At 47.8% G+C, this 14,583-nt stretch overlaps 1 protein-coding gene across 5 annotated transcripts in view; it reads right to left on the bottom strand.

Moving 5' to 3' along the window:
- inpp4aa (inositol polyphosphate-4-phosphatase type I Aa) overlaps positions 1 to 12,047 on the bottom strand; it is a 51,207-nt gene extending 39,160 nt beyond the window's left edge. For 2 of the 5 annotated variants that reach the window (XM_035392557.1, XM_035392560.1), the window contains exon 1: positions 11,790 to 12,043. The gene's annotated coding sequence lies outside the window, so the exon portion shown is untranslated. Of the gene's footprint in view, positions 1 to 11,789 lie in introns of all 5 variants that reach the window. The other 3 variants (XM_035392559.1, XM_035392558.1, XM_035392561.1) reach the window with 3 other exon arrangements.
- Positions 12,048 to 14,583: the final 2,536 nt, after the last annotated feature.

The raw sequence follows: 14,583 nt of genomic DNA, 5'->3' as shown, positions 1-14,583 counted from the left end.
GAAACCCCCAATGTCTGCTCCCGCCCCCGCCCCCGCCCCCACCCTCCCACACGAGACACAGACACAGACACAGACACACACACACACACACACAGATGCATACACACATGCACAGACACAAGCACACACACACACACAGACACAGACACGCAGACACAGACACGCACACACACACACACACACAAGCACGCAGACACACGCACAGACATGCGCGCACACACACACAGGCACGCGCACACAGACACACAGTCCGATCTCTGCACCATGGCCTGAGGAGAAAGCCAACCATGTGACCATATGGTACAGCTTCCTGTGTGGTTTGTGCTTAGGAGGCTTCCACATTTTACAGCATGTGTCTCATCATGCAGAAGACCATCATTAATAATGTACTACGTTAAATGGCACCAATTATATACGCATGTACAATATGTATGCGTCTATGTCTGCGTGCGTGCGTGCATGCATGCACTGTATCGTGAAACAGGTCAATTCAAGTACAAGACGATGATTCACGATGATAAGGCAATGGTTAACTACAGGCCAGACTGCACTATGAAACTGATGCATTTCTCAAACAGAAAAGCTCTTTAAAAATCTCCACAGACGGTCCTTTAAATGAGACGCGCTTCTTTGAACGCGTAACATTTCTTTTCCCGCTCATCTACTGAAAATAAGGAGTGTTGAGGCTGGTTTCCGTGGCAGCACCGCCATTCCATGAACGGTGTACGCACGACGCTCCTCGAAGCGTCAATAAGGGGGGCAAACGACCGAGAGGGAGTACTTTTACAGAGCAGCCGAGGTGGCGAGAAACGTGAAGCCGCCATCCAGCAGAACATTCCGGAACATCAGCGAATGGACCAGCTGTGGCGCAGAGACCAGACCGTACTGCAGCCGGCTCTGACAGACACCATATCAGAGATCCTGCTCTCAAAATGAGCACAAAACATGTTGCACAAGTATGAACTAATGAACTACTCCAGCTTCCCACTTGGGACTTTTCTCCATTGTTTTTTTATTATTATTTTGCAACAACAAAAATCAAAGTTTTGGCTGAGCTCACCCTTTTCATGAACATAACTTAGTGAAAACATTAACCTTTGTTATAATACAGTAGTCTGCCGTTTGTAGATGTATTTCGTGGTACACCAGGTAATTAGGACAAAGTCACCACTGCAATGATGGTAATGGTAATGATGATGATGATGATGATGATTATTATTATGTAAGTAGCACTACTGATTATTTAACTGCAGTAGGGTCTAGCCCTTTGAAGCATAATGGAGATTCACACAGTAAAAGGTTTCTGTGTGTCCGGCGTCCTCTAATCCAAGGGCAAAGGTCAAAGTGCGTTGGTGGCAGTGATGCATGGATCAGTCGGGAGGGCTCCGCTGCTCGTTCGCAGTCAGGGGTCAGCAGGTTGCTGGGTGAACAGGAAGTGAAAGCGACCCAAAGGTCACGCGGTGCTGTTTAGCAGCCGTAGAGCAGCATGGGCCAGTTCATGGAGCGGTGCACAGAGCAGCACAGAGCGGAGCGAGCTGCACAGAGCAGCACAGAGCGGAGCGAGCAGCACAGAGCAGCACAGAGCAGCACAGAGCAGCACAGAGCAGCGCGGCGTGGGAGCGAGCGGCACAGAGCGGCACAGAGCAGCACAGAGCGGAGCGAGCAGCACAGCGTGGGAGCGAGCGGCGGGGGCTTCCCCCAGCCTCCCCAGCGAGGGCACGGTGCCATAAGACGGAAGTGGGCTGACGCGCTAGCGTAAGCATCCGCTCCGAGCACACAGGAAGCCGACGGCTCGGCTGAAAGCAGCCCCAGCTCTCACTCTGCACCACTGTGCACGACAGTCCCCCCGCGTCTAAACAGCCATCTTATAACACAGCAAGTAACACAACTTCAACTCGAAATGTTTTTGCGACGGGACTGCCTAGTTCCAGTTTGATACCTGTTGAGGAAATCTTGTTGAGTGACAGTGCAACGTGTAAGTATTTGGACAGTGACACTATTTTTGTTATTTTGGCTCTGTACTCCAGCACACTGGATTTGAAATGAAACGACGAATATAAGGTCAAAGTGCAGACCATCAGCTTTAATTCAAGGGTATTTACATCCATATTCATTAGTCCATGTAGGATATACAGCCCTTTTTATGCATATATATAGTCCTCCCATTTTTGGGGACCAGAAGTAATGGGACAAATTAACATCCTCTCAAAGATGTACTATACAGGATTTTTACCTTTTATTTTCATAAAATAACCATGCTCAGTCATATATATAATCTGTGCCCCTTCTACCTGTATTTCTTCTTTTAAGATGTCTTCAGGACGCTTCTGGGTGCGGTGGAGGGGTCGTGTGTGGGATCAGGTTTCAGCAGAGCGTTTGTAGCTTAGCTCGCAGAGAAGAAGCAGCGCACGCACAGCGAAGCTGCCTGCCCATAAGAGTTTGTTCCAGAACTACAGTTTTCTTCACCTTCGTTTGAGCAGAAACTCACAACATGGCCGTTCTGTTCTTGAGGCTTACCAGCGGTTTGTGTCTAGCAGTGAACCTTCTGTGGTTATGCTGGTGTATTGGTCTTCCCTTTATGTTATGTCAGTCTTTGACACATCTATGCCTACACCCTGGAGACCGATCTATTTGACAGCTGAAAAGGGTTTTTTTTTTTTACAACTAAAAGTGTTCTGTGGTCATCCACTGCAGTGGTCGTCCGTGGTCTACCAGGTTGTTCCTCATTGCTGAGCTCACCAGTGCATTCGTGCTTTTTAACCATGTGCCAAACAGTTGATTTTGACAAACCCAATTTATAGATACATTTATTCTGAATTATTTAGCCTGCTTTACCGCCATCGACACTTCTTTGGTCCTCATGCTGACAGGCAAGAGCGGCCAACTCCAAATTCCCTCAAATCAGCTCTAGACCTTTTCTTTTTTTTTTTTTTTTACCTTTCTTGTGCAAGAACTAATGATGCAATAGCACACACCTGGCCACGGAACAGCTGGGCAGCCAAGTGCCGAATTACTCTTGGTCCCCAAAAGTGGGATTTATATAAAAAGGTTAAAGGTAACCTTTATTATCCCCAAGGGGCAGTCTGTTGCACAGCCAGCAGTAAATACAAACATCATCGACAATCAACACACAAACAATTCACACAAAAACATAGAATTACATAATATTGTTCAAAAGGCCAATAGCAGCAGTGAACAAATGAGTACTTAAATCTATTGGTCCTGCATCTTGGCAGATTATATCTGTGACCAGAGGGCTGCAATTCCTACGTGGTTCGTCCTGATATGGATGTAAATATATGCAAATTGAAGCTGACAGCCTGCTCTTTAAGTTCATATTTCTGTATTGTTTCATTTCAAATCCAATGTGCTGGTGCACAGAGCGAAAATAACGAAATTGCGTCACTATCCAAATACTTACAGACTTGCACTGTAAATGTTGAGAAATGAAAAAGGTTGCAAAATCAGTAAGTCTCAAACACATGTTCATGACGCTTATGACTGTGCTATGTAGGACTCCTGGGCACTTGTGTAATGTAGGGCAACTAAAAGTGTTGTGAATTTCAAGTGCTGAGGAAATGAATTGAGGGTGTTTCCCAAAAAAAGACAAAAAAGAAGAAGAAGAAAAGTAAAAAAACAAACATATATTTCAGGGCCACGGGAGTTTCAGATTGTGTTTTGTGAAGACAGAGCGATGTTGTCTACAAAGTGTAAAAGAGCAGAGAATACCAAACAAGCAGAACTCACACCTTCTCTACCGCAGTGTTAATCAGCATCAGAGCACTTCTTGCTTCCGCTGAAAACGCTATGATGCTCAGATCCAAGCGTCTCAGAGCTCCTGCTAGAGGTTCACTGGGTGTTATCTCCTCCACTTGATTGAACACCTGCAGTCTTCCTTCACCAACTGTACAAGAAACACGCTCTCCACCCCACTGCCAGCAGGACTCCGCCCCTCTGCCCACAGGACTCCGCCCCTCTGCCTGCACGACTCCGCCCCTCTGCCCGCAGGACTCCGCCCCTCTGCCCGCAGGACTCCGCCCCTCTGCCCGCAGGACTCCGCCCCTCTGCCCGCAGGACTCCACCCTTCTGCCCACAGGACTCCGCCCCTCTGCCCGCAGGACTCCGCCCCTCTGCCCGCAGGACTCCGCCCCTCTGCCCGCAGGACTCCGCCCCTCTGCCCGCAGGACTCCGCCCCTCTGCCTGCAGGACTCCGCCCCTCTGCCCGCAGGACTCCGCCCCTCTGCCTGCAGGACTCCGCCCCTCTGCCCGCAGGACTCCGCCCCCAGTCCCCTCCCCCCTTCAGCCTGCAGGACTGGAGGTGAGGACAGCACCAACATCTCTCTTATAGACAGACCAGGAAGAGTACAGCCAGAACAAAATGCTCGTACTGAAAACCCGCCCTGGATCTGATCTTACACACGTGGATTCTGGATAATCACGTTACTGTACATTCAATAGGCAGAGGCCCCACTCCAGAGCAATTCACAAGGCAAGATTACAGGACCCTTTACAGGAACCAGACACCGGCTGTGAACAATAGTGCAGTTCAGTCGAAGGGATGTGAACAATTTGTTGATTTGTCGATTGTCAGATGCAAGCACAGATGTTGAATGAAATCATCAAAAATATTTTTTTAAATTCTCAAACCGTTCAAAATAAAAGTCTAATGTTATGTAGGTCAAATGTGCCTAATGTTAAGTAGGTTACTGTTCTAAATGAGTGACAGAGGGGGTGGACGGGACTTGTTATCATTCACTTTGCTTACTGTCAGTTGAAAAGATGGCCAGCTTGCAAAAGTGTGCCGTGTGGAATGATATTGAATAGCTCAATGAAAATACTGTTTAGTGCTAAATATATCCTGCCAAATTCGCATACATGTCGACATGTACCTCGCTGTGAAAAAGTATTTGCCTTCATTACCGCATATTCATCACGCTGAATGGTTTCAGATCTTTATACACGATGTAATATTGAACAGGGAAAGGGAACCAGAGTAAACACAAAAGTAATATTTCATTTATTTAATGAAAGAAGTTATCAAACACCCACACCAGGAAGGAGGCAAATACTTTTTCACCACACTGTATGACGTCAAGCCACCTAAGAACCAATGGGATCACAGCAAACAAGCACACGACCTCGTCAGTCTAGTAGCTGTCCAGCTGAGACCACAACCGATTTACTTAAAATGGTAACAAAAGACATGCTTCCCATAAGCATGGTCGAGGGCGAAGGGTTTCGGTACCTCTTATACGCCTATATATACACCTGTGCGACATAGGCTACTGCTGAGCGTAAAAACCATCACAGCTCGACTCGAAGGCAATGAAACAGCCACCCCTCTCCATAGGCAACCGTTCTAGCAAAGTCCGACAACGCTGTGATAGCCATCTACGGGCCAACGGCACTCTCACGTGAAGGCAACTCGCCACTTCATTGAAGACCCGTGCAGTGTGCGTACGATCATACGATCATTCTGGAAAAATTACCCCAATGGCTATTTTTTAAAATTTTAATCTTGTTTTAATCTCGTGATCTGCACTGATTGAAGTATTGGTGTGTTTTTATGAGCTGTACCCTAAAACAGACGACTAGCTGGTAGCTGGTAATTGACAGCAACTTGTCGATGGTCGTAAATGGTCGCTCACATCCCAGCTGCAGTCCTTCCTCATCTGAACGCTGGCTAAACGTTCCTCACTCTCAGCGTTGTCCAAAAAACACGCCCGTCCTCTCCCTGTTCTCTACTGACCGGACCACGGCCTCGTCTCTCCATCACCATGGCGACCCCCACATCCTCGCTCGCCACCGCCTCCCTGCCCCCCCCCCTCCAACCCTGTCCTGTTACCATAGCACCCACGCCAAAGCGAGGCTCCATGACCAGCAGAGATATCGTGGGACCTGGGCGAGCGGCGCGGCAGGACTTGCTAGCCCCTCCCAAAGCACAGTTCTGTGCGTGCAGTGTGTGTGCGTGTGTGTGCATGCGCTACACTATCAGCAGAAAACTCACATTTAAAGAGGTCTGAGACCAGTCTCTCCCCCTACATCACACCGGCATTGAGATGCTTTTATCCAGTGAAAGTGAAATGCACATCTCATGTTTTACACACAAACAAAAGGGGAAACATTATTCTGTCACAACAGCCATCAAACTGCTTTTGCTTCCATTAACATGAATAGTACTGCGCTGCTTTCATCTGCTCCTGCCAGTGAACACTGCCATGTAGGCTAATTCACGCCAATTAAACTGAACTGGATAGTGAGAGTAGAGAGAGTAGAGAGAGTAGAGAGAGTACAGAGAGTAGAGAGAGAGAGAGAGAGAGAGAGAGAGAGAGAGAGAGAGAGAGAGTACAGAGAGTAGAGAGAGAGAGATGGAGAGAGGGAACTCTGTACTTCTGGAGCTTGAAGAGCAGCAGGATGCTGGGAGAGCACCATGCAGAGTCATATGTGTACAGCAGGCACACCCCTCCCCCCCCCCCCCCCCCACACACACCTACCCACTCCCACTGACAGCCTCCCGTCCCTGCACCTTCACACACACGTGATTCCCAGCATGCACCCTGTTTCGCAGCGTGGAGGGGCTCTCATTAAGGCCGCTACGTGCAGGTGCACAGCCAGAGCGGGCTTCAGATGATCACATTTGATCCGCTGAGACACGAACCCCCTCCCCGTGGACCCGCTGCGGTTCGTACAGCCAGCGTCCCGCAGAGCCCCCTAATCAGGGGGGGACCCAGAACACGCTCTTCCACTGAGAGACTTCCTGAGAGTCCCACAGCACACGTCTGCCACACACGCCACCAGTCAACACCCAGCTCTGCGCGGCTGAGCGCTACGATTGGTTATAAAAATCCACGTATTCTGTCACCAAGCAACGTGATGGCTCCACCCAGTCAGGGGTTCGCGACTGTAAACCACAGGCTTTTTGTTCCAACCACTGGACTCTGGCTCAACAACCAGCGCTGGTTCACGCCAGACCGCAGTCAAATTTTTTCACCAAGATTACACGAGCAGTCCGCAGGTGCGGCTCAAAAGTCTATTGTGAAAGTTCGCTCAAAATAAATGACTAATAAACTCATTTAGAGCAGAAGTGGGAATGACCGCCTGACACAGACAGGGCCCTCATTGTTGCTCTTCCTGGAACGGAAGTCAGGAGGAACCTCACTGAGGTTCAGAGCGGAACGGAGTGGTCGCGTGCGCGGATCGGTCTTCTGAGACCGGGTCCCGTCCCACCCACCCGCAGACCCTTTCCGTTTGGGGGCTCCTTACGAGCCCTGGCCATGGGCTCCACCCTCCCGAGCTCACCAACCTGCGTGCCGATCGTACGTAATTCACCGTAGTTACGCAGACCAGTGGGGCACGCAGAGGGGGGGGCAGTTCAGCCGTGATCACCGGATTTCTTCCGCAGGAATCGCAGACAAGGGCGGGGAAGAGGACGCTAAATCTTCTTATGAGGTCGCGTTCGATCTGAGGCTACTCTGCACAAACTCAATCGAGAAAAATGTGCAATTTTTTGACGTTTGAAAAGTGTTTCAAATGTGTGCGAGCAAGCACTGGATTTGCAGGACTGTTTTTCATGGCTACGTGCTCAGGAGCCTGAGCTGGCTAACAGGCTAGTGGGCTAATGCGTGGGTGAGAGGGAATCTACACACGCACACATCATAGCCTGTGTGTTTTTTCAGCGTGAGTGACTTTCTGTTTTAATTACTGGATGATCACATGCATGCAATGTTACAGGCATCGACTTCCCCCTTTACCGCTCCGGGACCCACTCTAGTGGTAGGGAACTGGCGCAGTTAAGAGAGCCAGACATCTCCAGGAGGATCGCGTACGCCAGTCCTGGAAGGTCCCCCGTGTCTCTGGGTTTCTGTGGGGTTCCTTTCGGTCCGTCACCAACTTTGGCCTCAGAAACAAGGGGTTTGCTCATTTAAGTGCATTTTGAGACCCCTGGTTCAAAGAAAGGCTTTCTCATTTGGATTTTTTTACCCATACCTGTGTTCTTCTTGTTTTGTGCCTCAAAAGTATAAACGGCAGGCGTTCCGCTAAAAATTAAAACCCCGAAAAATCCACCGAGACTGAATGGAAACCCGTCAGTGCGTTAAATGTAAAAAAAAAAAAAAAAACATAATTAGTCACGCAGCTGCCAAGATGATTACAGTTTTCTTGGACGCACAAAAAGAGCCCGTTGACAAACTGTCAGGGTGACAGCCGGCTCTTCCGTCTGAGCCACTGCTGAGGGAAACAGGCGACGCCAGTTACCCCCGATTCGGCTCTTTATCTCTTTAAACACATCACACCGCTGCCTCTGGGAAGATCAAGAAGAGTTACCAGCTCCGTCATTCAGTGCCGCGCTGCCTAATTGGTTAGCTTAATGGCACTGCAAGCTCATATCACTGGCCCTAGGCGGCCTATAGTAAGCCTCGAATAAACCAAGACACATTGCTGGAGCCACAGGTGAGAAATGCACTAAGTGCACATTAATGACACAACACCTGGTGAAAGCACTATAGAGACCTATGCATGAGCAGCAGGTTCGGATTTGTGTCCAGGGTGATAAAGATTTGACTGTGGCTGCGGTCAGAATAACACAATGACTAAGTGCCTAGGCTGATGAAGTGAAAGACAGCCAAAAAAATTAAAAAAAAGATTTATGCAGTTAGCAAAACACGACTCAGCCTCCTGTATGTCTTACAGCAACCCTCTAAGACGTGAAGCCCCTGTGTCCAAATTTTCCTGGCCCCAGTGAATCGCAGCTATGCAGGAATTCACGTGGCTGCTGTGTTTGGTACTACTTTGCAGTCTGGACCTGAGCCTGGCGTCTGCTGGAGAGGATCACAGAACACTGGACCCAGCACAGTACAGCCAGCCACTGACAAACCCGGTATGTACCGAACTACATCTCCCACGTTACCCCAGTGTAACGCACTGTTACAGAACTGCGTGCTTCTCCAAGCTGGGGATAGCAACCCAAGAGCCGGAATGGTTCCACGTGATTACCTGGCTCTTACTTGGTTTTGCAGTGGTAGCGTACTGTTTACATTACTCATTCAGTTCAGTGGTTTGATTTAACAGAATGAGATATCTTCAGGGACCAGTGTCTCCTTGGTTGCCATATGCACAGGGTGTGTGTGTGTGTGTGTGTGTGTGTGTGTGTGCCCCACTGAACCACCCCAAGGACCTTTAAAACATGCCATGATTCATTTTGTCAGTGTCTGGCAGTGGTTTGGTTATGACTATAAATCATTTCCACGCAGCCTGGAACTTAGGTGTGAAAACCCTCTGACCATGAACTGCACTGTGAGAAGTGTGTTAAGGTGCTAAGAGATAGCGACCGCATGTCTCACTTTCAGAGCTTGGTGCCCTCCTGTCCTCATCCCTACGCTGTGAGGTCATCACCCAGTATCCTCCTATAGCCGGCTGGCATTCCCAGCACTGGCCTTCTGACAGGCTGGAGGGGAAGCCAAGGACTCGGCATCACAAGCAAATCCCGGTCCTGGAGGGCTGGCGCATACACAGGTTTTTGTTTCCACCAATTACGCTCGCTAAATGTCTGTGCGCTCCAACACTGGGTCAGTCATAGGTTAGATCACAGTGAGACGTTTCGTCTGGGGACTCAAGAACGGTCAGTCTTTGGCAGCCATTCAGGCGCTTATGAAGAAATGTCGCGAAAGTAATGAAGTAATGAAGGCCAGAAGTTGGCGTGAAAACCAAAAAACGGACACAGCCCTCGTTGCCCACCTCTGCACTAGACAATGCTGCTGGCGTTCCAGGGCAAGGATAAGGCACACATCTGGGGTGGGGGGGGGAATAACAGAGGCCGGTTTTGTTCTCGACAGAGACAATAACAGTCCTTTCACAGGACTGGCCCAGACACGATGATGGGCTCTCTCTTGAGCTTGAAGATGAAGCAGACCAGTGTCCTGCTCTCCAAATAATAATATTAAAGAGACAGTTTACATTGAGTCAAGAGTTTACACTGAGCCAAGTCTAGCAGCTGATGTCATCTTGACAAAACGCAGGCATAAACGCTGGACGGTGGAGTAGGCTATAGTGTCTGTCTGGTTCACTCAGCGTCACTTAAGTACAGAGTCATGCTTGGCAGCTGATGGACTAGGCACGAACAGGCCTCGTGCAGTGGGTAGTAGTAAACATAAGTGAACTTCGTTTTACAACGTTCTGGCAATGATCATAAAGATAGCTCAAGCAGTCGCAGTGTCCGTTCGCATATTGGCTGAGACCCGTAGAGAATTTTATAAACAAGTTTACATAACAGTTTACATACTGACATTTGCTTGCAATTTATTGTGCTCCTCTACAATGCAGTGGGCTGACAATGAGCTATAAAATGCAAGGAAGCGTGCTGTGCCTAGCTAGACTAGAACAGCGTTTCTGTCTGTTTTTCCATGACAGTGCAATCAACGGCACCATTTGCCCAACACGATAATGATATCGGTGTACCCATGAAATACTCGGCCTGCTGCCATCAATGTCAACACTGTGGGTCAATCACTGACACCAACAGACGGCAAATATTGAAAGGAACACACGAGAAAATAATGTAAGCTTTATAACAAGTGTGCCGTCTTACAGCATGTACTGTTCCACGGACATCTTGTCCATAAACTGGCTGACATGCTGGTCACCAGTCGGCACCCTGAGCCGACCAGAGGAGGATGGGTTTCCCCCTTGAGCCTGGTTCCTTCCAAGGTTTCTCCCCATCTGCCACAGGGAGTTTTTCCTTGCCACCGTTGCCTTAGGCTTGCTCCTGTGGGGGTTTAGCCTAGGGTTGTCTGTAAAGCGTATTGTGACAACTGTTGTAAAATACGCTATACAAATAAAATTTGATTGATTGACATTCGCTTAGGAGTCAGCAACGTTGCCTGATTTAGTTTGGGGACATTACTGAAGTTGACGTCAGCAAAAAGCGTGAATGTTAGATAGGAAGTAAAACTTGCTTATGTTGTAATGATGCAACCACTGAGTTCGAGTTCACCTACCGACCCCAAAATGTCATATTTTATAGTTACAGCAGTGAATATATACAGTATGAGTGACAACTCAAAATATGAATTTAGGACAGTTCTTCGACGTATGCATCCCGTAAAAACGATGCGACTGAAATACTTAACCTTGCACAACAGGATCATTTGAATTTGGCTAACGCGTCAGCTTCCTAGCAAATGGTAGCAGTTGAAACCAAAGCCTTCCGTTAACGTTCGTTTTAAAATATCCAGTGACATCCAGTTGGCCATTGTCATTATTAGCCATCTTACCCATCTACGAGATCTATATAAACATCTGGTCGACTACAATTCCACATCACAGAAAATATAGTGTTCCTATAAAACGTGCATTTAAGACGTGCATTTCCTTGTCCATCACCAAAGAGGATGGACAAAATACGTCCTGTTTTCTTTCATCATTTCGTCGCTGGGACTATCTCAGATATGTTAAGAAGTAGCTCTGTAGACCGTTATGACTGAGATTGGTACCCAACCGTGTATACAGCAAGCTGTGATGAGCTGTTCTTCAATCGCGCTATCAACCATATGCATTAATACTAGCTATAACATAGCTATCTCTCTTTCGATAGAAACTTGACGTTAGCTAACACTACCACCACTGCAGTTGTTCAATACCATTCCAGATCTGAATGGTTTCTGATATCATTCGCAGGCTAGCTGCTACAGTAAACAACGCTAGCTAGCTAATAATAATGAGCCGTCTGCTTCTGAGATCCAGACATGGTGCAATAACGACTACAGCAAGACGTAGTTAGACTTAAATACACTTACATTTCTACGAACCACGGTGACGATCCATGGGTAACTTTAGCTGAAAGCGCGGCGTATTGCTTTCAATTTCGAACCATATGTCCTCTATTTCTTAGTCTCGTTCATCTCTGCAGTAACAGTTAACTGGCTCGCCCAGCCTTTCCGTGACACATTTTGACGTAAGAATGCGGTGGCTGGATCCTCCCCTTCCCTTCAGACCAGCACTCCGCGCTGCAATCACACCTGCTTCCGCGTCCCTTTGTGTAGTAGTAATACCGCAGGAAAATAGCATCGACTTGTGCCCGATTCTCAATAAGGCGTTGCAACTACATTACTTTCAACAGAAAGCAAATTGCTGCTACATGGAATTGATGGCATGTCCCAAACAACAACTAATGTATTTGCTGCAAGGCAAATGCAACAGTAAGGTTGAATTAGGCTACGCTTTAGGAGTTGCTGTTTTTTTTTTTTTTCAATCAAACCCGTCTGTTGAGTAATGTTGAGTCAAGGAACGGATTCCCAAGAATTATATTGTTCTGCGACCCAATTAAGGGTACAGATTTATCAGAAGAACTGGAACAAAATAAATAATGACACACTTGGGGTGTGGTGTGGTGGTGGGTGAGTGGGGTGGGGGGGGGTGTCTATGGAGCGTGCATGCACCCCCCCCACCCCCCCCCCCCCCCCCCCCCCCCCCCCCCCCCCCCCCCCACACACACAAAGTACTTTTTAAAGCACAGTAACATTTAAAAAACGATAAGCATTAATCATTGCAAGTGCCACTGACACAGTGAATACTTGGCACAACCGACGAGACTGCAGCTTATTTTCCTAATACTCACTGGAAGGCTCCAAGAACATTATCAAACTGCTTTCGAGCCATAATAAGAAATAATGTCAAGTGATCATTTGAAATTGAGCCACTCTTAGAACGCTTCCTGGCACCCTTTAATAGTGAGGTCTGGTTATAACATCACTGCCAGGTCCCGAATGTAGCCTCTCAGATCATTACATAATGACAAAATCAATGATTTGTTCTTGTACCATTTTATTTGGACAAGGTATTCTCCAATGCTGATTGCTGCTGACCGCCTGTTACCCTGCCATTGGCTCAGATGCAGACCCGCAAAGCGTCCATCTTTCCATTTGACTCCATGCGATGTCATAATGGGTCATGGCAAGGGATGACGTCACTGAGATTAGAGCTGTTCAGCCGTCAGTGTGAGGAATGTCTGATGCCAGCCTGGACTGCGTGCGCAGATTGTGCTCTCCCACCACAAGCTCAGAGTCCCACGTTCCTTCTGTCCTCCCTGCTTCTCAACGACACGAAGTCCCAAGTTGTTAGCAGAGGTTCCCGATGCTATATCACAGTACAGAGTCCACTGGCACAGCACTGTACCCGACCACGCCCCTTAGTGAATAAAGCACGGGGAAGACTCATCACATCAGAATGTTTCAGCTTCTCCTGCAGGGAGACGGGTTTGAATGTTGGGAATATGGAGCAGAGAGTCGTTAGGATGTGCGCTTCAGAGGCTGTTTAAATGCTGGTATTCCCCATATGGCAGCTGTTGCCACAGCACATCTGGAGGCAAAGAGAACTGCATGACGCCCACTCATGTGGCATAACTGCAGCATTCGCTCAGTTAATGTTTTCAGCTGAAGTAGTACAAGTCCAGAATTAAAAACCATGTAATAGTGAGTAAAATGATCAAGCTGTATAATTCAATCCGAGACATAATGCTAAAATCCGGAATAACACAATGTGAACCTCTGCTGCCACCGTGTGGTGAAGAATATACTACAGCGGCCAGACGACGTCACCATATCAACAGTCCAGACCCTGACGTTCTGGTCCGTATTGAGTCAACATACACTATATTTCCAAAAGTATGTGGACACCTGAACATCACACCGATATATACTTGTTGAACATTTCATTCCAAAACCATGGTCATTAATATGGAGTTAGACCCCCCCCCCCCCACCAAACTTAGAAAACCATTTCTTTATGGACCTTGCTTTGTGCAGGGGGGCATTGTCATGCTGAAACAGGAAAGGGCCTTCCTCAAACAGTTGCCACAAAGTTGGAAGTGCACAATTCTCTAGAATGTTGTTGTATGCTGTAGCATTAAGATTTCCCTTCACTGGAACTAAGGGGCCTAGCCCAAACCATGAAAAACAGCCCCCGATAATTATTCCTCCTCCACCAAACTTTACAGTTGGCACAATTCCAGCCAGTACAGTTGGCACAATGCATTCTGCCAAACCCAAATTTGTCCGTCAGACTTCCAGATAGTTCAGGTGTGATTCATCACGTCTTGTGTTGACATTGTTTCTAGAGGTAGTTTAGAACGCTGTAGTGAATGTTGCAACCGAGGACAGATGATTTTTAAGTGCTGTATGCGTCAGCATTCAGCGGTCCTGTCATGTGAGCTTGTGTGGCCTACTGCTTTGCTCCTGACCTATTGTTGCTCCTGTATGTTTCCACTTCACAATAACAGCACTAACGGTTGACTGGGGCAGCTCTAGCAGGGCAGACATTTGACAAACTGAATTGGAAAGGCGACATCCTATGACAGTGCCACATTGAAAGTCACTGAGCTGTTCAGTACAACCCATTCTACTGCCAATGTTTGTCAATGGAGATTGCATGGCTGTATGCTTGATTTTATGCACCTGTTGGCCACTGGTGTGGCTGAAATAGCCAAAACCACAAATTAGAAGGGGTGTGCACATACTTTTGGAAATGTACTGTATGTCCTTAACTTTTTTAAGTATTTACAAGCAGGCTCAAGCCTTACACCTTTTCTTCATC

The sequence above is a fragment of the Anguilla anguilla genome, chromosome 15 (genome assembly GCF_013347855.1).
Source record: "Anguilla anguilla isolate fAngAng1 chromosome 15, fAngAng1.pri, whole genome shotgun sequence".
In the NCBI taxonomy this organism is placed as follows: domain Eukaryota; kingdom Metazoa; phylum Chordata; class Actinopteri; order Anguilliformes; family Anguillidae; genus Anguilla; species Anguilla anguilla.
This window is presented reverse-complemented; position numbering and strand designations above follow the sequence as displayed.